Raw genomic sequence first — 19,956 nt, 5'->3', positions numbered from 1 at the left:
ACAGCTCCAACTGCATAATCACTAGCATCGCACATCAACTCAAAAGGCAGCCCCCAATCAGGCGAAACCATGATCGGGGCTGTAGTTAGAAGTTTCTTAAGTAACTCAAAAGCAGCCAAGCATGCATCATTAAAAACAAAAGGTACATCATTAACTAACAACTGAGTAAGAGGCCTAGCAATCTTAGAGAAATCTCTAATAAATCTCCTATAAAATCCTGTATGGCCTAGAAAACTCCTAACTGCCTTAACAGAACTAGAAGGAGGTAGCTTAGATATAACCTCTATCTTAGCTCTGTCCACCTCCATCCCAGCCTGAGAGATCTTATGCCCTAACACAATCCCCTCTCTCACCATGAAATGGCATTGTTTCCAGTTCAATACCAAGTTAGCCTCAATACACCTAGCTAACATGCGCTCAAGATTTGCCAAACAAAGAGAGAAAGAATCACCAAAAATAGAGAAGTCATCCATAAATACCTCCATAGACTCCTCGATCATGTCCTCGAAGATAGCCATCATGCAATCACGAATGTAGGCCGGTGCATTGCAGTCCGAATGGCATTCATCCGTAGTTTAACGTCCCATAGGGGCGGGTGAAAGTAGTCTTCTTGGTCCTCAGTACAGAATCGAAACAACTTGAAAAACCATCAAGAAAACAATAAAACATGTGACCTGCCAAACGCTCAATCATCTGATCAATGAAAAGAAGAGGGAAATGATCCTTCCGAGTTACATCATTAAGCCTCCTATAATCAATGCAAACTCAGAAGCCTGTTACCGTCCGAGTTGGGATCAACTCATCCTTCTCATTCCTTACCACCGTCATGCTTCCTTTCTTGGGCACAACCTGCATAGGACTCAGCCACGAACTGTCAGAAATGGGATAGATCAAACCTACATCAAGAAGTATAATTACCTCATTCTTCACCACTTCTTTCATGTTCGGGTTGAGCCGTCTCTGAGGCTAAACAACCGGCCTGAAACTGTCCTCCAACAAGATCTTATGAGAGCAAAAACTTAGATTTATGCCTAGGATGTTAGCTATCTTGAAGGCAAAGGCCTTCTTGTACTTCCTTAGAACTTCTAAAAGCATGGCTTGTTCTTCAGGAGTCAGATCAGCTGCTATGATCACTGGTAAGCGCTTCTATTCATCCAAGAAGGCATAAATCAAGTGGCTCAGTAACTCCTTCAATTCTAAGACTGGTGGGTCCTTGAATGAAGTCTTTACCTTCTACACTCCACACCTGTCAAGAAAAAGATAAGAATCAGTTGACAAGCTTGGCTGATAAGCCAATAAAACTGCGAGTTGCTCCAACACTTGCTCGTTGGACAACTCCTCCTTATCCTCAGCTAATGCTACCTGCAAAGGGTCAGAACATAACATTTCCTACAAATGGGACTCAACCACATCATCAATCACATCAACAGAATACACAACATTATCATGGTCCAGTGACTGTCTCATAGAAGTGGCTAGGTCAAAGGTAATGGTCTCATCATCAACTCTAAGCTTAAGCTTCCCATTGCTTACATCGATAACAACCCTCGATGTAGCTAAGAAAGGCCTACCCAAGATAAAAGGCACAGTGCTCTCACCCTCCATATCCATCACCATAAAGTCCACAGGAAAGATAAATTTATCCATCTTCACAAGTACATCCTCAACAATACCTCTAGGAATCTTAACTGTCCTATCAGCTAACTGAATGCTCATCCTAGTAGGCTTAGGTTCATGCAACTCTAACTTAGCAAACAAACTAGTGGGCATCAAATTAATACTAGCTCCTAAATCGGCCAATGCACCACTAATTGGCAAATCGCCAATCACACAAGGGACAGTAAAACTCCCTAGATCTCATCACTTGAGTGGCAGCTTATTCTGGAGAATAGTTGGACACTCCTCATTAAGTACTACTTGACCAAGATCCTCCAACTTCCTCTTGTTGCTCAAAATCTCCTTTAAGAACTTGGTGTACTTCAACATATGTGAAATTACCTCAACAAAAGGTAAGTTAACTTTCAGCTGCTTAAACAAGTCAAGAAACTTATTGTATTGCTTGTCCACCTTATCCTGCCTCAACCTCACAGGATATGGAATCGGGGGCTGATACTCCCGCACAAGGCTCTTTTGCCTGTCTTCTTTCTTCCTCTCGATCTCCACCACCTCAGGCTCTAGTCCTTCCTTAACTGGCTCGTCCTGCACAATCATATCATCCTTATCAGCTAAAGGTAAAGAGCCAAACAATTGCTTACCTGATCGTAAGGTGATAGCCTTGCAATGCTCCCTCGGGTTTGACTCTGTAGTACTGGGGAGCGATCCTGAGGGTCTCTCTAAAAGCATCTTAGAAATCTGGCCAATCTGAGTCTCCAAGTTCTGAATCGAGGCCTGCTGATTCCCAAGTGCACTATCAGTCTGCTGGAATCTCATCTCCGCAAATGTCACAAACTTCATCATAAGCTCCTCTAAATTTGACTTCTTTTCTGGTGGAGGAGGAGCTTGTGCAGGCCCAGCTGGCTGTTGATATGGCTGCTGATGAAGTCTCTAAAAACCTAGTGGACCCTAGGCATTATTGTTCCTCCAACCGAAGTTGGGATGATTGTGCCACCCAGGGTTGTATGTGTTGCTGTAAGGGTTGTTCTGTTGCCTTTGGGCATTCCCCATATAATCAACCTGCTCAACATCAGAAGACACAATACAAACAGATGGAAAAGTAGAAGAAGATGAAGCAAACATACCTCCCTGCAGATAGTTCGACCGAAAAGGGCCACCACAAAACTCGCAGCCCAACGCTCACTGCATGAACCGGCATCCTGAGTTGGTCAATATTCTTGGCTAGAAGCTCCACCCGAGCTACCAAGGCTCGCCGAGAATCCACTTGGTTGACCACCTCTCCCCGGCTCGGCCTCAGAGGATTGCCACCGATAATTGTTCATGGCCATTTCCACTATCAAGTCTCGAGCCCGTCAGCGCCTTAATCGCTTAGCGTTACTTCCACCCATCGCAAAGATCCATCATCTGCCTAGTCGTAAGGTTCAACCCACTGTAGAAGGTCTGAACCTGCATCCACACTGGCAATCCGTGATATGGGAAGCATCTCAAAAGATCCTTAAATCTCTCCCATGCATCGTACATGTTTTCATCATCAAACTGCACAAAAGAAGATATGTCATTTTTAAGTTTAGCAATTTTAGCGGAAGGAAAATACTTATAGAGAAATTTTTCAGCCAACGCCTTCCAAGTAGTAATCATCTGCTATGGAAGAGATTGCAACCATCTCTTTGCTCTGTCCCTCAAGGAAAATGAAAACAATCTCAGCTGAATGGCGTCATCGGTTGTTCCCTTTATTTTGAATGTGTCACAAATCTCCACAAAGTTAGCGATATGTGCATTGGGATCCTCGCTGGGCAATCCTCCGAACTGCACGCTCTACTGGATCATCTGGATAACATTGGCCTTTATCTCAAAAATTGTTGGCTGCTAGAGGAGGTCTGACCATACTAGTTTTCGTCCCATCCAAAGATGGTCGAGCAAACTCGTACATCGTCCTCTGATCGTCATCGGCCTGCGGGTTGTGGTTCTTTACCACGTTAGCTCTATGAACCTAAACTGTAACTCCGACCTCGTCCTCAACTGCCTGCAAACGTCGTTGCAATAATCTAAGAGAACGCTCCGGGTCAAATAAAAGTTCTATGGGATCAGGGTTAGAGCTCCTGGTCATAAACTACCTAAAATCGACAATCCAAACAACCACCAATCAGTAAAAGAAATAAAATAAAGAATAAAGAATAAATAAATAAACAAATGATGACTAAAGTAACATGAAAACAACTCATTCTAGTTCACCGTTACGGGATCCCCGGCAACGGCGCCAAAAACTTGATGGGCTACTGATGCAACCTACACCTAAGGCAGTGAACCTATCGATATGGCCTAGCACTAGTGAGTATCAAGGTTGTATCCCTGGAGATTGGGTGAACCTAGAGTTACTATTGTTTGCTATGTTATCTAGTCTGAAATAGGGTGTGAGAAGTCTAAATTAACTAACTAATGACTATGAATGCAAATAGATAAATGAACAGCAACTAACAATCGAAAGACAACCGTAATAAGAGAAATAAACCCAAGGGGGACCTAAGTGATGGAATTCTAAGGTTTATTTTATGAATTACCAATCTTGCTTACCCGTGCCTAAATCCTGAATCGAACTCGGTTCCTCTCTCTAGCTCACCGAGTTCCTAAACCTGCACTAACCTAATGGAATCTCTTCCTATCAGATTATTACAGATTAGCATTCAGCATGATTTAGAACTATTAAAGTTGTTACTTCTTAATCCAGCGAGTAAATTAACTTTATCTCTAAGTGTTAACTACCAGTTCTTACTATTCAAATTCCAGTTGTAACAAGCATTTCTCATTGTCAAGAAATAACCCAAAAGACAATTAATTCAACGTCTCAAATTAACTGAATCAAACTTTATTACTAAATAGCAAGGAGATTACAAGAATGGCAAATAAAAATCTAATAGCTAAGCACAATCCATTAACACAGGTGAACCCCAATGGGTTCGGTAGCCCTAGCTACTCATAATGAAAGAAAAAAATACAAAAGGAAATAAACAACAGAAAAGGAAATGGAACATGTAACCCCTCTTCTCTCGAATTGGAGTGGAAATGTTGCAAGCACTAACTCTGAAACCAGCCTCAAGTATGGATCTCGGATGTCTCGATCAATCGTCTAGAACCTTCAATCTTTGCTTGAATCTCCTAAATCAATCCTTTGAAATGATATTGGTCTCCCAAAATGTCAAGAATAAAGGTGTAGAAGTAGGGGGGTCGCGCACGTAGAGAAGTGAAAACCTATCTCGTTTTGCGTAAGCCTACTTATGGGCAGAAGTGCCATAGCCCATGCAACAACCCGTGCAACGGGCACCAACATCCAAAAAAAGCCAATCTCTAAAATTTTCATGGGAGGCACAGCCTACGTCTGCAAGTAACATAGGGCCAGGTCAACGTCTTCGGATAAAAGGCCCAAATGCATACCAACAAGGAATCGAATCTGACAAACATCTAATATGCGTAAATCATCCAAATAGCTTGGTTTCTAATCGGAAATCAATCAATTTCTCATCAAGGAGTCCGAAATCTGAAATACTCATAAACATACCAAAGTGCGATCAAACAGGAATAAATATGACTCAAATACACGAATAAAAGATTGATAAACGGTCAATAAACATGCATAGAATCATCTATATAAGGCGTCGTAAGAGATGGGGTGAATGTATATGCATCCCTGATATTCCTCACCTGAGATTTCCTACTCAGTCCATAAAACCAAATGCATCCCAAACTGCGGAACTGACATCGAGAACTCCCTTCCTCCATGTCTAAGGTAAACTGCATCAGGCTGATGCCAGTTTGTGATCCGCTGCTGTAGGAATAAGGTGCTTCGAAACTCAAAGGTTAGCTCACGGTAGGTAGGCTCAATGATGTCGAAGAAGTGTGCGTAGGGCAATATGTCAAATAGTGCATGAACATCCTGAGCTAATGCAACTCTCTCCAAGAATACAAAATCAATGCACCGCTCGACCATTACTTGCTTCCATTGCATGACTTGGAAGCGGCTCTTATGATCAACATTTTGGAATATCCATAGGCAATGTCGAGTAAGTGCGGGTGGATGTGCAGCTGCTACTCTTCTTGCTCGGACTGGCTGCTGTTGTGGTGGGGCTGCTGGTGCTGGTGGTTGCCTAGGTGAAAGTGAAGCAGAAGAAGAGGGTCCATCGCTACGCGAGCACTTGCTAGTAGCGGAGCATTGCGGTTGCTGGCGATGATCTTGTTCTCGTTTCCTTATATTACCTAATACAATCAATCATTAGTAATCGACCAAGTAATCAAGTCAAAAAAATTCCACTGAAAATTCAGCAGCATAACGACTAGAAATTAATTAACATAAAACTTTAGGCTTGACACTAAGCCCAAAGCCTCAAATTCCTGCATAAAAACTAATGCCCAATGGCATTCTAGCACAAAAGAGAAATTTGGTAATAGCTAGATCATACAAAATAGGCACATGAATCAATTACCAAGTAAAGAGAATTTATGCCATGAATTGATCAACATAAACTATCATAAATTAATTTTACAAATTCTGAACCCCACACTTAGCATGTACATTATCACAATTACATAAATGCAGCAACTAAGCTGAGCAAATTTATGAGCATACTATACAATTATGATCTAGATTAAACTCGAACAACGTGAATTAAAAAAATAAACCAAGAGAAGTAATGAATAATGAACAAAACATTAACAAATAAAAGGAAATAATGCAAAGAATAAATGAACAGCAATTTGGTTTTATTAAGAATTGACGCATATAAGAATAGAAAATAAATGGAGAAGGGGAAAAAGAATTAAAAATACTTGATCATCATCAAAATGTCCTAAATTAAAAATGCATAAACAACTTAAACTTGACCAAATTAAATTGCAACAGTTGAAGAAACTTACTTGAGCTGGCCATGAAAGATAAGAAAATGAGAGAAAATAAAGAAGAACACCTTAGAATTTAGTGAGCGAAAAAGTTCAAAAGTTGGAAAATGGAGCATATATATAGGTGAGCACGACCGTGATCAAGGCTGTGCTAATCAGCACGGCCTTGACTCAGGCCATGCTGAACCTCAAAGAACATTTATTTGCATTTTTAGCACGGGTTGGACTCCGGCCGTACTGATGAATAAGCCATTTTCGAGCCTTTCTATGTCCTTCTTCAAAGCTTGACTCGGCCGGTCTTGACCCGGCCAAAGACAAATCTTGACTCCGGCCTCCAACCTCTGAGTTCGATAATTCAAACTATTCAACTTCCTACCTGTATTTAATAGACATACATACACATTCAGTCTATAAGTCAAGTAAAAATGTATCAAAAAGTGAAGCTAATTTTCACCAATAACCAAAAATCCAACTTAAGGTATTAAAAACTTCAACTTAAATAATTAAGTTCAATAATTAAGCAAGTGCTCTAACTACAACCAAACATGCAAGTAACTAATAAAAATGTAAAACTAAATATGGGAATGCCTCCCAAAAGTGCTTCTTTTTGGTTGAGTCTTTTAGCTGGACTCAACACCGGACTACTTTTGCTAGAAAAGCACCATGTTCACTTGCTCCTCAACTTCTAACAAGTTCTCATAATAATGCTTCAACCAATGCCCATTAACCTTGAAGTCTCCCTTCTCTGGATGATGCAGCTCCACTGTGCAATATGGAAAGACTTGCTTGACTACGAACGGTCCTGACCATTGGCTCTTCAGCTTACCTGGAAACAAATGAAGACGTGAGTTATATAAAAGAACCCTGTCTCCAACTTTAAACTCTTTCGAGCCTCTCAGTCGTTGATCATGCCACTTCTCCATCATAGCCTTGTAAATTAGGGAGTTGTCATAAGCTTGCTGACGCCATTCCTCTAACTCATTCAGCTGCCATTGTCTTTCTTTACCTGTAGAATCAACACTAAAGTTGCATGATTTCAAAGCCCAAAGGGCTCTATGTTCCAATTCAATAGGCAAATGACATGTCTTACCATAAACTAGCCTATATGGTGTAAAACTAATAGAAGTCCTATAGGCTGTTCTAAAAGCCCACAATGCATCATCTAACTTGGCAGCCCAATCCTTCCTACTAGTACCTATGCTTTTCTTTAGAATGCATTTCAAACCCCTATTAGTTACCTCTACTTACCCGTTAGTTTATGGATGATAGGGTGCAGAGAACCGATGTGTGACCCCATAGCGTTTAAGTACTTTCTCTAATTGGGTATTACGGAAATGGATTCCCCTATCACTAATCAAACCTTTAGGTGTACCAAACCTAGTAAGTAATTTCTTAAGGAACCTAGCAACAACCCTAGCATCATCAACGGGAAAAGCTTGTGCCTCTGGCCACTTAGAAAAGTACTCAACAACCACAAGTATGTACTTATTTCCATAAGAAGAAGGAAAGGGTCCTATGAAGTTTATGCCCCAAACATCAAAAATCTCAACAACCTGTATACTAGTCTAGGGCATCTCATCTCGGGAACAGATGTTACCTGACCGCTGACATGCATCACAAACTTGGACAAAGGCTCTTGCATCTTGAAAGATCGTAGGCTCGTAGAATCCTACATCTAGCACCTTCCTAGCGGTATCATTGGCCGCCTGATGGCCTCTAGTTAGTCCCTCATGGCAATGCTTAAGGATTTGGAGAGTTTCCTTACCATATACACATTGCTTAATCACTCTATCTGCATAAACACGAAACAGAAAGGGGTCTTCCCAAATGTAGTATTTTAAGTCAACAAAAAATTTCTTCTTTTGCTGATATGTCATACCCTTTGGTAGGACCTTTGCAACCAAATAATTCGCATAATCAGAAAACTAAGGAAAATCAGTGTATACTTGCAATGAACATAAATGCTCATAAGAGAAACTATCATCAATGGCTCTCTCATCAAGTGCCGCCAAACTCGGGTTCTCCAATCTTAATAAGTGATTCGCTGCCAAGTTTTCAGCGCCCTTTTTATCCTTAATCTCTATATCAAACTCCTACAAGAGTAGAATCCATCAGTCTCGGTTTAGCATCATGCTTTTCGAACAAGTACCTTAATGCCGAAAGGTCCGTATAGACAATGGTCTTTGGTAGCATAAAGTATAAGCGGAACTTGTCGAAGGCATAAACCACAGCTAACAACTCCTTATCAATGGTGGTATAATGCTCCTACGCATCCGTCAACATCTTGCTAGCATAATAGATAGGCTGGAACTTCTTCTCAAACTACTGTCCAAGAACAGCTGCAACTAAAAAATCACTAGCATCACACATAAGTTCAAAGGGTAGCCCCCAATCAGGTGAAACCATGATAGGAGCTGTTGTTAGTAGCTTTTTCAATAACTCAAAGGCCTATAGGCAATCAGCATCAAACATAAAAGGCACATCCTTAACAAGCAATTGAGTAAGAGCCCTAGCTATCTTAGAGAAATCCCTAATGAATCTCTTATAAAAGCCAGCATACTCAAGAAAGCTCCTAACAGCCTTCACAGAACTATGGGGTGGCAACTTAGATATGGTCTCTGCCTTAGCTCTATCTACCTCCATCCTCGCATGCGAAATATTATGCCCTAACACAATACCTTCTCTCACCATAAAATGGCATTTTTCCCAATTAAGAACCAAGTTTGCCTCAATATAACGTGCAAGCATACGCTCTAAATTAGACAAACAATGGGAGAAAGAGTTACCAAACACTAAGAAGTCGTCCATGAAAACCTCCATAGACTCCTCAATCATATCGTGGAAGATCGCCATCATACACCTCTGAAAAGTAGCAGATGCATTGCATAACCAAATGGCCTCCTCCTGTATGTGAACGTCCCATAGGGGTAAGTAGAGGTTGTCTTCTCTTGGTCCTCAAGTGTAATTCATATGTGGAAATAACCTAAAAAGCCATCAAGAAAACAATAAAACATATGGCTCGCTAGACGCCCAAGCATCTGATCAATGAATGGAAGGGGAAAGTGGTCCTTCCGGGTTGCATCATTGAGCCTCCTATAATCGATGCAAACCCCAAAGCCGGTTACCGTCCTAGTCATACAATCATCTCTCCTTTCTTTGGCATAACTTGCACAAGACTCACCCAAGAGCTATCATATATGAGATAAATCAAACCTAAATTAAGAAGTTTAATTACCTCTTTTTTCACCACCTCCTTCATATTCGGGTTAAGTCGTCTCTATGGCTGCACCACTAGCTTGAAACTATCCTCCATTAGGATCTTGTGTGAACAAAAACTGGGGTTTATTCCAGGAATGTCAGCAATCTTATATCCAAAGGTCGTAGGGTACTTCCTGAGAGAGGATAAAGTCATCTCCCTCTCCTCAAGAGTCAAGTCTGCTGCAACAAAACTGGCAGCCTCTCTGCCTCATCCAAGTAGGCATAACTCAGGTGCTTGGGCAATTCTACTCTAGGACTGGGGGGTCCTCAATAGAAGGTCTCACCTTCTGCACCTCTGGCATATTAAGAGAAATAAATGGGTCGGTAGAACGGTTGGGCTCACTTGCCAGCAAACAAGTGAGTTGCTCCAGCACTTGCTCGTTGGACAACTCATTCTCATCTCCCTGCAATGCAACCTGTAAAGGATCATCAAGTAAAATCTCCTACATATGAGACTCAACAACATCATCCAAGACATCCACAGAAAATACAGCATCATCATGGTCTAAAGAATGTCTCATGGAAGTCGCTAAGTCAAAGGTGATAGTTTCATCATCTACCCTAAGTTGGAGCTTCCCATCACAAACATCTATAACAGCCCTAAATGTAGCAAGGAAAGGCCTACCTAAGATCAGTGACACAATACACTCACCCTTCATATCCATGACACAGAAATCAACAGGAAATATAAACTTGTCTACCTTAATAAGTACATCCTTAACTATAACCTTAGGAATCTTAATAGTCCTATCTGCTAACTGAATGTTCATCCTAGTGGGTTTAGTCTCACTCAAACCAAGTCTATCGAACAAGCTAGTAGGCATCAAGTTAATACTAGCTCCTAAGTCAGCTAAAGCACCACTAATAGGTAATTCACCAATAATACAGGGTACAGTGAAACTCCCTGGATCACGCCTCTTAACAGGTAGCTTGTTTTGCAGAATAGAGGAGCACTCCTCGTTCAGGGTCACCAATCCCAAGTCCTCTAACTTCTTCTTGTTGCTCAATATCTCCTTCAAGAATTTCGCATACTTTGACATCTGCGAAATAGCCTCAAAAAAAGGAAGGTTAATGCACAGTTGTTTAAAAAGGTCTAGAAACTTACCAAACTGTTAGTCAACCTTTTCCTGCTTCAGTCGAGCAGGGTATGGGATAGGTGGCTGGTACTCCCTTACAGGACTCTTCTTCTTGTCCTTAGCTCTCACAGACTCTGATTCTTTCCTGGCAGGCTCATTCTTCACAACAACATCATCATCATTAGCCACAAGTAAGGAACTAGATAACTGCTTACCTGATCTCAAGGTGATAGCCTTGCAGTGCTCCCTCAAGTTAGACTCTATAGTGCTGGTGAGCGTTCCTTTCTGCTTCTCAGCCAACATCTTAGAAATTTGGCCTATCTAGTTCTCCAAATTCTAAATGGAGGCTTGCTAATTCCTAAGTGCACTATCCGTCTGCTGGAACTTATTGTCAGTAGAGGACACAAACTTCATCACCACACTCCTCAAGACTAGGTTTCTTCTCCTGAGGTGGAGGTAGTTGGGATGGACCAACCTGCTACTTGGGCTGTTGTTGATGCAATCTCTAAAAACCTGGTGGTACCTAGGCGTTATTGTTCCTCCAACCGAAGTTAGGATGATTGCACCAACCTAGATTGTATGTGTTGCTGTAGGGATTGTTCTGCTATCTAGGTGCATTACCCAAATAGTCTACCTGTTCAAGGTTAGCAGAAACAATAGAAGATGGAAAAGGAGAAGAAATGGAAGGTGAAGCAAACATACCGCCCGCATTTCAATTTGCACTGTAGTGCGAGCCACCACAAAACTCGCAGCTAATTTGTGCTGTATGAATCGGCATCTGTAGCTGGTCTATTTTCTTGGCCAAGAGCTCCACCTGAGCTGCCAAGGCTGCTGTAAAATCTAACTAGTTGACCACTCTCTACTTAACTGGCCGACTCCTAGAGGATTGCCACTGGTAGTTGTTCATGGCCATATCCTCTATTAGATTTTGCATCTGCTTCGGTGTCTTACTGTTTAGGGCCTCACTTGCTGCAGCATCTACCATCTGCCTAGTAGTAAGGCTCAAACCGCTATAGAAAGTCTGAACCTGCATCCATACTGGTAATCCGTGGTGCAGGCAACATCGAAGCAAGTCCTTGTACCTCTCCCAGGCATCATACATCCTCTCGTCATCGAACTGCACAAAAAAAGATATGTCATTTCTCAATCTAGCAGTTTTAGCAGGAGGAAAGTACTTATATAAGAACTTCTCAGCCAAAGAACTCCATGTCGTAATAGTGTTGGCTGGGAATGCCTACAACCATGTCTTTGCTCGGTCCCTCAAACAAAATGGAAACAGCCTCAACCAAATGGCATCATTAGTTGTTCCATTTATCTTGAAGGTGTCACAGATCTCCAAAAAATTAGCTATGTGAGCGTTTGGGTCCTCGCTCAGCAGTCCCCCAAATTGTACACTATTTTGGACCATTTGTATCACGTTCGACTTTATCTCGAAGTTATTGGCTCCTACAGGTGGTCACAATATACTCGTCTGTGTCCCCTTAAGAGAAGGTCTAGCAAACTCGTAGATTGTCTCGTTTTCATCCGTAGCCTGGTTGTTATTGTTGTCTCCTATCTCTGCTGGTTTATTTATAAGGGCTTCAATCTCTATCCACGCCTCCTCTTCTTCTTGCAAGCACTTCCTCAAAAGACGGAGGGATCACTCTAGTTTAGCAAGAGGGTCTACAAGAGTAGGATTAGAGCTTCTAGTCATAAACTACCTTAAATTAAGAGGCAACAACCAAAGAACATAAAAATGAATAAAAGAATAAGGAATAAAAAGAATCAAAAGACAGAAAAACAAAATGGCTAGAGTAACACAAATACAAATTCACTCTAGTTCACACAAAGAGTTCCCTGGTAACAGCGCCAAAAACTTCATGAGCTAATGATGCAGCTACAATCTAAGGTAGTGAACCTATCGATGCAGACTAGCACTAATGACGAGTATCAAGGTCGTATTCTCGGGAAAGGGTGAGCCTAGAACTACTCCAACATCTTATGTTATCTAACCTTAAACTGATAGTAAAGAAGTTACTAATCTATGACTAGGTGCAAGCTAAATGATTAAGTAAATGCCAAGCAATCTACAAAGGTTTAATGAAACAATCAAGGAAAGAAAGCAAACCCAAAAGGGACCTAAGCTAGCTGGATTTTAACAAAGGTAGAAATTAGATTGATTACCAATTATGATTACGCATGAGCAGATTCTAAACTGAATTCGAGTTCCCTCTCGAGAACACCGAATTGCTAACCCTAAGAACCTAAACAATGGGATCTCTTTCTAACGATTGATTTTAGGTAGCCTTAAGATTAATCTACTGCTATTAAAAGTTGTTAATTCTTAATCTGGCTAGTTAATTACCCTTATCTCTAAGTGATTTTTTACCAGTTCTTGCTATTCAAAATTCTAATTACTTAATGAATTTCTTAATTACAGAAAGCAATCTAAAGAACACAATTCATAAAATCTCATAAACATGAAGTACAATCTAACAAATGAAGGAACCCCAATGGGTTTAACAGCTCTAGCTACTCATGCTAATGAATAAAATAAAATAAAGAACATATACAGAAGAGAAAATTGGAAACATGTACACCCTTCTTCATCAAATTAGATGAACAGTCTTCAATCTTCAAGTCTGAATAATGAACCTCGAATTTCCTCTTGGATGCCTCAAAATCCACTCTTGATCTTCAATGTGATGCTTGAACCACTAAAATATGTCCTTCAATGCGTGAAATGGTCTCCTAAATTCAAGCGTCGAAGTCTGGAAAGAGATGGCTCGCGTGCATATATGAGTTCCAAGGTTAGGAATGCGGAACCCTCCCAAGAAAGCGAGAAAGCGAAAAAAAACCTAACCGGCCCGTGCTGAGCCTCCGAGTCCAAAATCAACCCCTCTCTTCTTAACCGTGCCCTCGCTGATGTTGAGCCACCGCAGGCCATGGTGGCCTCGAAAATCGTGCCAAAAAGCCAAATTTGAAGATCAAAGTCTAATGGTTTAGCACTGCCTTAACCTAGGCCGTGCTCAACCTTGAAATGTGAGCCTTTGTCCAATTTTGATGAATTCCAGTCTGTTTTCGCACATATCACCCTTAAACACTGATAATGTTTATCAATGATCACCTGAAATATGATAGGAATTAAAACACAGGTGATTCTGGCATAAAACAAGATAAATATGCTAAAAAACATAAGTAATTGGGCATAGAAACATGTGTAAAACAATGCACATCAATCTTTATTCCTAATTTCTATTGATTTCTCCTCAAAGAATAGGAGATATTAGAATTTTTGGCATTATTGATCAGGTAGAGAATGAAGCAGATCTAATTCCAGTTATCTTAGTTGAAATGATTATTGGGTTAGACATGTACAAAACCCATCAAGGATTTTGTGGCAGCCTCGTTCTCTTACAAGTATGCAGCCAATATCTCTTCTCTTTTACTATTTATTATTTTTTTGCCTTAATTTTTGTCTAAGCCTCCTTTTTTGAGTTTTCAACTTAGCAAGCTTTGGTCTTAACTTTTGCCTAAGCCACCCTTTCAGGTTTCTAAACTTTTTGCCTATGCTGCCCTTTTGGGTTCTCAACTTGGCTTATTTTCTTTTTATACTTTTCTATATTTTCTGTTTTTCTATCTCTTTTTGCAGATCTAGCTACATGAGAAACTTCAGATATTGACTACCCCGAGGGATATTGCAAAGTAGTAAAGAATTCTAAGTTCAACTCATTATAAGAAGGAAGAACTTTAAAAGCAAAATATTTCCAACCTAACCTAATCCAAAAGAATTATATCCTCTCAAAATTCCTAATTTCGTTAGATAAGGAACATCTAAGAAATTTACATGTTATTTGCTCCTCACAAGCTAGACTCAAAAATCTATTACCTTCTTTATGGGTTTTGATATCAAAAGAAGCTCCATACATATGCATCATGCTGATTTCTTCTTAATTTAATGAGGCAACAGCCTTCCCCCTTTCTTTCCCGTTCTTGGTGCCATTTTAAGTCATAGAATGGGTGTAGGGAAGATTGAAAGTGTAAAGCTTCAAAAATATAAAAGAAATAGTTGGGTGTTTCTAGAGAGAGAAAAAGTGATGAGGAGAGAGAAAGCTTGAGGTGTTGTTAATAGAGAGAAATAAAGAGAAAGAGATGGTGATAAGCATAGTTTTACACATATTTGCTTGCATATTATTGCATATGTTCTTAGCAATTATTGTGCTTTTATTCCCAGATCACCCGTGTTTTGTGTTCTTTTGCATTTCAGGAACATTTATAGGACCATCATCGTTGTTTAAGCAATTATAGATCAATACGTGCGGAAACGGACAAGAATTCATCAAGACCGGACAAGAGCCCGCAATGCATACATTGAGCACGGCCTGGACTCTGGCCGTGCTCAACCATTGGCTTTGATTCTTGAAATTGGCACTTTGGGCACGGTTTCCGTAGCCACCACGGCCTTTAGCACAGCCCGTGGTGGCCAACACAGGGAGAAACACGGCCCGTGGTGGACAACACGGGGAGAAACACGGCCGTGGTGAAACCCTACTTGGTGAGATCCACAGTTTCAACACGGCCTGGACTTTGGCCGTGCTGACCAGCACGGCCTTGAACACGGTCGTGCTGAGTTAAATATATAAGAAAAAATGAGTTTTTCTTAAGAGAGAGAGGGAAAAAAGAGTGACATTGAGCCCTAGTGGCTGGTTCGGTTTCTTCACAATACTGAATGCGAGAGAGAGTTGCAGTGAGTAAGAATCCCGGAATCGTAAGATTCCGAGTGCAAAACAGTAGTGGAGCAATTCAAGAGGCAGTTTGGGAGATTAATCAAAGTGTAGATCTAGATTTGGAGCTGTTCATCCAATTCGAGAGAAAAGGGTGTACATGTTTTATTTTCATTATTCTTTCATTGTAATTGATTTCCTAGATTGTTTTAAACATGAACATGTTTAGCTAAATTGATTAAATCCATTGGGATTTCTTTGCTATGTTGGTTTGATATTATATTGTTGGATTGTTTGAGTTGGTTTTGTATTCTTCTTGTTTTCAGTGTTAATAAGATTATGCATTATTCATGAGACGTTGTGAATTATGATGTTTAGATTGCTTTATGAGATTGAGAAATCCGTTTGGCAATTGGAACTTTGAATAACAAGAACTGGTTAATAATCGCTTAGAGATAAGGATAATTAACTAGCCGAATTAAGAATTAACAAAGCTTAATAGAGGCGGATTAAAGCTTAATGCTAATTTAAGAATCAATCGTTAGGAAGAGATTCCAACTTTAGGTTATTAGGTTTAGGAATTCGGTTATCTCGAGAGAGAAACCGAATTGATTAAGAATTAAATCCACGGGTAGCATAATTAGACTCACCGATCCTTTATCTTTTGTTTGATTGCCAACTAGTTTAGATTCTCTTTGGGTTTGTCTTCTTGTCTTGATTATTTCACTTATCAATTACTCCTGCATCTCCCTTAGAACTTAGCTTGTAGTTATAGTTAGTTTAGAATTTATTCATCATCCATTTTAGGTTAATATAACAAAGAACAAAGGAGTAACTCTAGGCTTTCGCTTTCCCGAGGAATACGACCTTGATACTCGCCATTAGTGCTAGACTGCATCGATAGGTACACTGCCTTAGATTGTAGCTAACACGAGTAGCACACATCAGATGGTTATATAGGGAGGGGGGTTAGGGTTTTTAGAATAATGTTTTATTTTAGTTAGTGTCTTTTTTTTTCTCTAATTAATTCCTCTAATTTTATTTGTCTTTAAGTAATTAAAATTTAAATAAAAAATTACCAAAAATTGTCGAAAAATCATCCTCCTCGTGCCCTACGCCTAATTGCTACATCTACCTCGCTCGTAGACTGTTGCACGCCCCGCGGTTGGCATCTTGCTACTAGCCTATGGATTCGTGCATTGTCGCTGCTATGAGCCCGTGTGATTACTATGCTCCTTAGTGCTATGGGCCCGTGCGATGATGACACTATGCAACTTGGCTGGCAAGAAAATAATTTTTTTCAAAAACTTTTTTGAACACTTGTAATTAATTTTAATACAGTCTGTGGGCAAAATAATTAGTTAAAAACATAAAATTGAACGAAAAATAAAAAATAAAAATACTTCAATAACTAAAAGTTAAAGAAATTGACAATTTAAACTAAATATATAATTTTATTAATAATTCAAACAAAACAAAAATTTAAAACTAAGAAAATCTCTAAATTAAAAATAATTACTATCAACTGAAAAAATAATTAGCTAATTCCGAACTAATAACAAGCAAACTATAATGATTACTAAATTCAAATTTAATTATTATACTTCCTTAAGTGTCCTCTCCCCCTCTTGGGTATTACAAGTGTAACATCCTTTCTTTGGTGTCCATGACCTCTCTTAGACGTGGTTGTTGTAAGAATGATATACTCGTACTTTTTTAGACACCCACGACCCATACTTGCATAAATACATATCTCTTGCTCTTCATCATCATCACTCTCATTACTTTTATGAGAAACTTCTTTTTCTTCCTAAGAGGAATCATCAATAAGGTACCTATCTTGATATTCTCATTTAAAGTGCTCCAACACCATAATCTTTTCAAGAGTATAGGCTCTTCGATAGGCATAGAAAGCAATAAGTTCTTCAAGTCTATAATCTTCTTTCGTTCTAAGCCTCCTTCTTGGGTGCCAACGTTTAGGAAACAATGGTGGGAAGGTTGTGGGTGCTCTTTTCTAACTTAGTTGCCCTCTTGGAAGATTTTCTAGAGTTATATAGTATAGGTAGTGCTTTAGGATGAGGTGGTGGTGATAGGGTGGGAAGAACTAACTTTTTGCTTAACACTTGTTTGTCTAGAATTCATAATGTCTAAAAGAGATAGAGAATAGAAACATTTTCTAATGATGGCTCTTTAAGTGGGGGAGAGGGGGGGCGGGGGGGGCGGGGGGGCGGGGTGGGTGGTTTATGCTTCTATATATAGAGAATTTTGAAAATCTTAATCAATATAGGAATATGTGAAATAAAGATCCTATTTATCTAGAACTCTGCGTTCTCTTTGAATTGCATACCCTAATCCTACAAGAAAAAAGATATCCTAATCTAAATAATTATCTATGATTATATGCCTATAATTAATAATTATTTGACATATAATATAATAAATAAACACTCATACTATAACAAAAATTATTAACCACTGAAGGTCAATATTAATAATAAAATTTAGTGTTACGCATGTAGAGCCATTTGTTCTTAAGAATCCACATAGATGATAGGATAAGAATCTCTTGCAGGGACCTACAAAAAAAATAGAAACACTAATTAATTAAAATAAAAAATAAAAAATAAATGATAAAAAGTACTAAAAATTAAAAATACATGTGCTAAGTTTATATTTCTAAACAAAACAAAAATTTAAAACTAAGAAAATCTCTAAATTAAAAATAATTACTATCAACTGAAAAAATAGTTAGCTAATTCCGAACTAATAACAAGCAAACTATAATGATTACTAAATCCAAATTTAATTATTATACTTCCTTAAGTGTCCTCTCCCCCTCTTGGGTATTACAAGTGTAACATCCTTTCTTTGGTGTCCATGACCTCTCTTAGACGTGGTTGTTGTAAGAATGATATACTCGTACTTTTTTAGACACCCACGACCCATACTTGCATAAATACATATCTCTTGCTCTTCATCATCATCACTCTCATTACTTTTATGAGAAACTTCTTTTTCTTCCTAAGAGGAATCATCAATAAGGTACCTATCTTGATATTCTCATTTAAAGTGCTCCAACACCATAATCTTTTCAAGAGTATAGGCTCTTCGATAGGCATAGAAAGCAATAAGTTCTTCAGGTCTATAATCTTCTTTCGTTCTAAGCCTCCTTCTTGGGTGCCAACGTTTAGGAAACAATGGTGGGAAGGTTGTGGGTGCTCTTTTCTAACTTAGTTGCCCTCTTGGAAGATTTTCTAGAGCTATATAGTATAGGTAGTGCTTTAGGATGAGGTGGTGGTGATAGGGTTGGGAAGAACTAACTTTTTGCTTAACACTTGTTTGTCTAGAATTCATAATGTCTAAAAGAGATAGAGAATAGAAACTTTTTCTAATGATGGCTCTTTAAGTGGGGGGAGAGGGGGGCGGGGTGGGTGGTTTATGCGCCTATATATAGAGATTTTGAAAATCTTAATCAATATAGGAATATGTGAAATAAAGATCCCATTTATCTAGAACTCTGCGTTCTCTTTGAATTGCCTACCCTAATCCTACAAGAAAAAAGATATCCTACATCTAAATAATTATCTATGATTATATGCCTATAATTAATAATTATTTGACATATAATATAATAAATAAACACTCATACTATAACAAAAATTATTAACCACTGAAGGTCAATATTAATAATAAAATTTAGTGTTACGCATGTAGAGCCATTTGTTCTTAAGAATCCACATAGATTATAGGATAAGAATCTCTTGCAGGGACCTACAAAAAAATAGAAACACTAATTAATTAAATAAAAAATAAAAAATAAATGATAAAAAGTACTAAAAATTAAAAATACATGTGCTAAGTTTATTATTTCTAATTAGACATTGCTAAAATGAGCTCAAACAGGTAGTGCACAAATGCATATTATGGCCATAAGCCATTCCTTTCAAGTATGGCTTCAAGCGATGACCATTCAATTGGAATTGCTTTTGCATTTTTGTATTTTATAATTCTACTCCACCATGGGGAAATACCATCATTACTTTGAAAGGTCCATTCTATCTTGACTTTAGCTTTCCTGAAAAAAGTTTGAAACGTGAGTTAAGTAATGAAACTTTCATTTCATAAACAAAAGACTTAAGCTTGTCATGTTCTCTATTGGTTCTTCCATTCCATCTTGACTTAAGCTTGTCATGTTGTCTCTTGGTTCTTTCATTCCATCTTCACTTAAGCTTGTCATGTTGTCTCTTGATTCTTTCTTTGTATAGTTTGGCATTCTCATATGTCTTACTACACATCTCCTCAAGTTCATTCAAGTGCAATAGGCACTCTTCACATGTTTTACTCAAGTCCATATTTAATTCCTTAATAACCTAATAAGCTTTGTGTTCCAACTCCACAGGCAAATGTCAAGCTTTGAC

General features: G+C 39.0%; 2 non-coding genes across 2 annotated transcripts; both read left to right on the top strand.

Annotated features, from left to right (window-relative positions):
- Positions 1-3,076: 3,076 nt before the first annotated feature.
- Positions 3,077-3,183, top strand: LOC112534327. The gene has a single exon (XR_003078623.1). It is a non-coding gene; the product is annotated as a small nucleolar RNA R71 (small nucleolar RNA).
- Positions 3,184-11,878: 8,695 nt separating this feature from the next.
- Positions 11,879-11,985, top strand: LOC112534318. Its single transcript, XR_003078614.1, has one exon. It is a non-coding gene; the product is annotated as a small nucleolar RNA R71 (small nucleolar RNA).
- Positions 11,986-19,956: the final 7,971 nt, after the last annotated feature.

Source organism: Ricinus communis, chromosome 4, assembly GCF_019578655.1.
Source record: "Ricinus communis isolate WT05 ecotype wild-type chromosome 4, ASM1957865v1, whole genome shotgun sequence".
In the NCBI taxonomy this organism is placed as follows: domain Eukaryota; kingdom Viridiplantae; phylum Streptophyta; class Magnoliopsida; order Malpighiales; family Euphorbiaceae; genus Ricinus; species Ricinus communis.
The sequence above is the reverse complement of the archived record's forward strand: the minus strand, read 5'-3'. Positions and strand labels throughout refer to the sequence as shown.